The following is a 6,355-nucleotide window of genomic DNA, read 5'->3' on the forward strand; positions in this document are numbered from 1 at the left end:
GAAAGTACCTAAAATATTTTACAGTGCTCAAAACTGACACAGTGGTGTTTGACTTATGCAAATATTTAACAAGAAAACAGCTGTTATACTTAGCAACCAGAGAGGAAAAAGAAATACAAACTTTAAAATAAGCCTACTTCAAATGAATGGCAGTGTTCTTCTATAGTTGAATCACACTCTCTTAGGAAATACAGCATATTTACTAGATGCAAGTCATGTTCTTCCCTTTCTTTGCTGATGCATTACCATCATTACGGGTCAGTGGATTTGTATAAAGCCATTGGCAGGACATGTATTGTGCCACAATGTGACCATGATTGGAAGCAGAAAGGAAACTTTTCAAGGGAAAAATAATAACTATATAAATAAGAGAAAAAAAAAACCTCCTTGTGCTGAATTCACTAGACCGGTGATGCTTTCCTAAAGTGTTTGGCATACGTAGGTCGATATTTAGGATTCCAATTTTTGGTCCACTGTTAGTTACTAATTTATAGTTCAATAATGACTTGTTGTCTGAAATCGAGTTATTCATTCAGTCTTAACTGTCCTGCTCTTCTTCCTCCAAGAATACCACAGAAGCTCATGTACCCTCTAAATCATCTGAGTTAACAGCAAAGTTGGTGATGAAGACATAATGCCAGCCTGATGTAAACATTACAAAGCCAAAGTCTTACAGCAAGTGAAAGGGCAAACACAGATGTCATGAATGATGTCAAGAGATTCCCAGGAACGAAAGTCATATTTTTTGGGGGCCAACACTCATTACTTTAGGGCAGAACAGGAGACATTAGGGGAATCCACTCCTTCAGTTCTCCACATTGTGCATCTCATCATCAATACATAACATAACAGTCCCTCCACTGTCCGCTAAAGACTTTTCACTATAAACAGCAGGAAGCAGATTGGTGAATTTAGGGGGGGGCGGGGGACAGCACTAGCTATTTCTGTTCTACAATGAAGGAGGAAAGAAACCCCCATAAACAACGACTCACAATTCACCAGCAGAGATGAGGCTCACTGTGCAATATATGCCATGGACACACTGATTTCACAGCCTCTAAATTTATTTGGCTGAAATTCTACTGCCAAAGTCTACTAAAGCTACAGTAGAAGGGATATAACAGAACTAAGCTGAAGATTAAAATATGTCCTGCTTTAAGACCAGGATGAGTTTTATGCACATTTACTACGATATTCTTCAGAAGTCTATTTTATGTTATCTGGATTCCTGGTTACATAATCATAAACACAAAGATAAAGCTGTAATATAACCTATTACTGTTCCCACATAACAAAAGACTCACATTTTAATCATTTGTCACAAGCAGAAAACCCTAAAAACCCTATTAACCCTATTTGACAGTAAAAAAAAAAAAAAAGATGTTTAAATATTCTCTGTCAGTTCCCAGCACATACTTATTTGCTAGTTCATTCAACAAGCCACAGAAAAAGTCAACATACGTGTATCATTCTAATAAGATAAGAGGGAATACTGCAATAGAGCAAATGTTGCTTCAGCTCAAGGGTCTTCTGTGGCTCGGCCACAGGTTACTAATAAAATAAAATAAAACCAAGAAGCTTTGAAGGAGTTTCATTTCAGCAGATTTGACAATTTGAGACTAGTCATCAGCTGAAACCAGTTCTTGTTTTCTGTCCCCAAACTTGGCTGCAAATAAAAGTTAAATGTATTATATCATAAAAGTACAAGAAGAACATTTTAACCTACTTTTTAGAAACCACCAATACACCTGTCAAGGGTTTTACCTAGCTAAGAATGTACTTTTTATTAAAGGCAAGGCAGGCGAGGACACAATGAGTCGGTGTTACCTTACCTGACAGAAACCTAAGGTGTTCTGATCATGTAATAAGGAAAAATGCAAATCATGCTTGAGTAAATAAAGTTCTCTGATGAATTTCCACGAGGGGCTGACCTCTATTAGTCATCTCTTTATTTATTTATACATTTTTTAAAAACAGATTTTCTCATCCGAAAATAGCAGGTGCATAAGATATGTGTAATATTTCTTTTAAAACAAATTCCTAGTTTCAAGAGATGTAAACAATAACATATATTTATGTGTAACATGGCAGTAGTACTACAGCAACAAAAAAGCTGACTAACCAAGTCACTTGTGCCGCTGAAAGAATAGTAAAGTTTGAGTTTCTACATTAAAACACCGAACTGACCAAGTTTTCCTAAAGCTACAGCACAAATGGTTTGGTTCTGTGTACAAATCCCAAATCTGGAATTAATTCTGTTCAAGTGAAATGCTACAGGGGATCAAGAGCAAGCAAAAGCACCGTGACTCACTGACGGAAAGCCCCAGTGAAGATGCCCTGAATTTATTTAACATGCATGCTTTAAAAGTCAGCACCGCCATCGAGGAAGGACTGAGCAACTGATATGCTACTACTAATTAAAACAGTGATACAAAGCGACAGCAGTAAACAATGTACAGAAGTATCTGTATTGAGATCATAATGTAATAGTTAAATTGATTTTACATGCAGGTTACTTAGTGTAAAATCATTAACCTTCCCCCACAACCCCCAAAACAGAGAAGTAAACCGTCTTCACTTATAGATATATATACATACATACACACATACATACATACATACATGTATACTATATATGTATACATATATATTAGCCTAAATGTCTAACAAAACACAAAAGCAGAAGAACTTTGGCTAAAGTTGCATATTTTCCGAAAGTTCAACTGTGGCCACGGCTTTTAGAGCCCTAAACTAAAAGCTGGAAAGACCCAGCTCTGTCAACTTATTTTAAAAGTAGTAAAAACGTTCATGCATGAGATACCTTACTCGTCGTGTGGAGCTCAGCGCAGAAACGATCTAATATTGTTTACAATTTCCACTTGGCTAACCAGGGTTAGCCTGCTAGCTACGGGTGGCTAGTGACTTAACTTTAATCGCCCAAAGAGTTGCTGAGCAGCTGAGCCGAAGCCAAATGCTCACTCACTAACAAATACTTCAAGTGGGTGGTTTATATAAGCACCCCTTCGCGCTCGTAAACCTTTATTTGGTGTCGGATAAAGGTTTCTGTCGACCACCACTTTAACAAGGAAATTTTACAAGCTAACAAAGCTAAAAAAAAGAAAAAAAAATTGCTAGCATCCCAGCAGCCTCGAAGAGAAGGAAGTTCTGATCTTACAAAAGCTCAGCTGGTTCGAGCTACGAGGTGAAAACTTACCGTCGTACAACCTCCCCCTGATTTTCCTTTACTTCACAGCTGAAGTGTACACCGTTGTCTCCATTTCGCAGGAAGCAGTACCTGAAAATGTGTAGCAGCAGAAAAAACCTGGCAGGACAGCCGAGGTACATTCCCCGAGTCTGATTACCGCGGTCAAGTTAAACACCAAAATAAAACAACATTCAAACTTCCGATATGTAATATGATAATTTCACAATAAATGCTTTTCACGATAAAGGCTTTTCTAATAAGCGGTGGAAGAACCGATGTAAAGCAATATATATATATATATATATATATATATATATATATATATATATATATACATATATATATATACATACACACATGCAGCTGCTCCTCTGCACATGTCCAAACTATCTCAGTCTACCGTAAGTGTCCACACCTGTCTCTATATGTGATCCAGCAGGGGATATCAAACCTACAGGGAATGATCAAACGTTAGCCTTTTCTTTGGGGTTTTGTTTGTCTCAATAATTCACTACCTTTACTCCTTGCAGCTTCACTGTCTCACTCTCATTCACACACATAAATGGAAGTGAGAACACTTACATCCTCGTTCAAATCTTTAGCAATTCAGTTTCTTCTTGTTTTCTAAAGTCTACAATTTCTAATAGCTTTTTAATAGGTTGCAGCAGAGTAGGACAAACTGCATTCTGCATTATGTTCGACACACAATACAAAAAAGTGCATGACATAAACATTTGTGGCACTATATGTCATACAAAATTATTGATGATTATCTTTCAAATGAAAGTGTTATTTAATTTGGATGAATATTGTATTTGTTTGTTTGGGGTTGTTTTGTTTGTTTGTTTTTGCAGTGTCTGTCTACCATTTAATGTGTGTATCTTATCTCTCCCAAATTGTCTAAAGTTTCTTTAATTTGTAAAACTTACAAATGGCAGAAGATGACACTTTTATCTTGTCAGATGCTTTTTAAATAAGCTGCCATCTAAAAATAAAGAATTTTGTTTAAAAAGGCTAAACATATTAAGAATTTGGATTAATTTGTGCTAAAATGTTATTTTCTGATAAGCTCTTATGAGTAAAATAACATATTATTTGCAAATCCAAATAAAATCACCTGGACAATTTTACCACCTTTAACATTTTACTCTTACTTTTTTACCTACTTTTACTTTTCCCGGACGAAGCTTTTATTTGTGAAATAACTCACTGAGTTAGAAAACTTCTTCCTTGTTGCAGCTGATGACTTGACACGTTGACCATGCCTGTGTTTACGTAGCAGAGGAAACACTGTCCCCCTGCGGACATTGCTGAGTAGTTTTGTAACACACCCACAACTCCAGCATTCAACTTCTTTTTATGAGTCATCCTAATCGAAAAATAACACTGACTGTATTTTTGCCATGACCACTAACAAGTCTTAACCCAAATATTTAGTGGTCGACTACACAGAGAACACTTTTATGTGTCTGGTCTCAACACCAGGACTTTCCTTTACATCTGCTGTACTGTGGGGAAAAAAGAAAGAAAGAAGGGAACGTCACTGTAATAGTAGTTTTTTAAAAATGTTGTCTTAAGAACAACTTTCTTCTTCTCAAAGCAAGCTGATATTTGTTAGTTGTTGATAAGTAACATGTCTTAACATGACCATGACTGCCCAACTTTAAAAAGTTCACTAAAGTTTGTGACGGTGTGCAGACGGTGTACATCACAGTAACTATATAAATTGAAATTCTGTGGTCCTCTATCTGATCCTTCATTCCCTCAGAAACAAACAAACAAAAAGCCAGTTGAACCATTAGCTTTGACAAACCTGCTACAGGTGAAAAGGGAAATGTGAACCTCTGTAACATTAGAAATGCTTCATTTGACCCCTTTGCTTACTTTGACTAACAAGAATCAGGTTACCCAAGTGTACTTTGTCCTCCTGGGAGTTTTGTTTTATTTAACAGAAACTTGTAATTGTTGTGTTGTTTTTGTTTTCTGTCATTGGTGTAATATATGAAGAAAAATAACTCTGCTGTAATAACTCATTGCTAAAACGCCATTCATTAGTACTCCTTTTGCCTTCAAAGTTACCTTCATTTTCTTTGGCCTAGATCCAACAAGGTGCTGAAAACATTCCTCAGAGTGTTTGATCCATATTGACAAAATATTATATTATTAATTCTCCCATTCCAACACTTCCCAAAGGTGCTCTATTGGATTGGGATCTGGTGACTGTGGAGGCCATTTGAGTACAGTGAACTCACTGTGATGTTCAACAAACCAGTTTGAGCTTTGTGACATGGTATGCTATCATGTTGGAAGCAGCAATCAAATGATGGGTACCCTGTGCTCATACAGGGATCATTAGCAAAAACATTCAGATAGGCTGTGGTCTTTAAGCAGTACTTAGTTAGTAGTAAAGGGTCCATAGTGTGCAAAACAATATCCCCACCCCATTACACTATGACCAGTTATAGTCTAAATGCACTAAGTTGCTGCCATGTAATTGTATTATTAGATATTTTCTTTAATTAGCAGTTCAGCCGACATATTTGCTTAAATGAAAATGACTTTATGCTGAAACTTTAAAAATGTATTGCTTTCTAAAAGTGTGAACACTGTTATTTTCCAATTACATAATGTAATAACAATGTATCTATGTCAAAGATACATTTGCTTTTTGAATCATTGTTAAAATGTTTTAGTTTTAAATACTTTAATAAATACCCCCCCCCCCCCCCCCCCCCCCCCCTTCCCGGCCCCCCAAGCAATCTTTATTTGCCTGCCAGGCTTTTAATTTATTTGATAGAGGTAATAAAACGGATTATTTGCCATCAGAGCAATAGATACTGAATGAAGCTTTAGTGGCATAGAGATATTCTAATAATTTACAAAATACTAATGTAAAACACACACACACCAACACACACACACGTACACACAACAGACAACTTATAAAAGGGAGCATGGTTAAAAAAAAAAAAGCTTAAAAAAATGCGCACCAGTGCATTTTTAATATGAAATTAGATAGAACTCCGTGGATGTATACTGTAAACTAGTCCTTCAGACAAAGTTTTCTTGGAGTTTGACATCTTGTTTGTTCGCTAAACATCTTTGATGCATTTGATTCGTTAACCGCTGGAGGGACCTCTGTGGCGCATG

The 6,355-nt window shown here is 36.4% G+C and overlaps 1 protein-coding gene across 1 annotated transcript in view; it reads right to left on the reverse strand.

Annotated features, from left to right (window-relative positions):
- Window positions 1-3,366, reverse strand: part of LOC308384261 (E3 ubiquitin-protein ligase RNF19A-like) — a 27,989-nt gene extending 24,623 nt beyond the window's left edge. The window contains exon 1 of the mRNA XM_080862733.1: window positions 3,215-3,366. The gene's annotated coding sequence lies outside the window, so the exon portion shown is untranslated. The remainder of the gene's footprint in view (window positions 1-3,214) is intronic.
- Window positions 3,367-6,355: the final 2,989 nt, after the last annotated feature.

This window comes from Rhamphochromis sp. 'chilingali' (assembly GCF_963969265.1).
Source record: "Rhamphochromis sp. 'chilingali' genome assembly, chromosome: 17".
Taxonomy (NCBI): Eukaryota; Metazoa; Chordata; class Actinopteri; order Cichliformes; family Cichlidae; genus Rhamphochromis; species Rhamphochromis sp. 'chilingali'.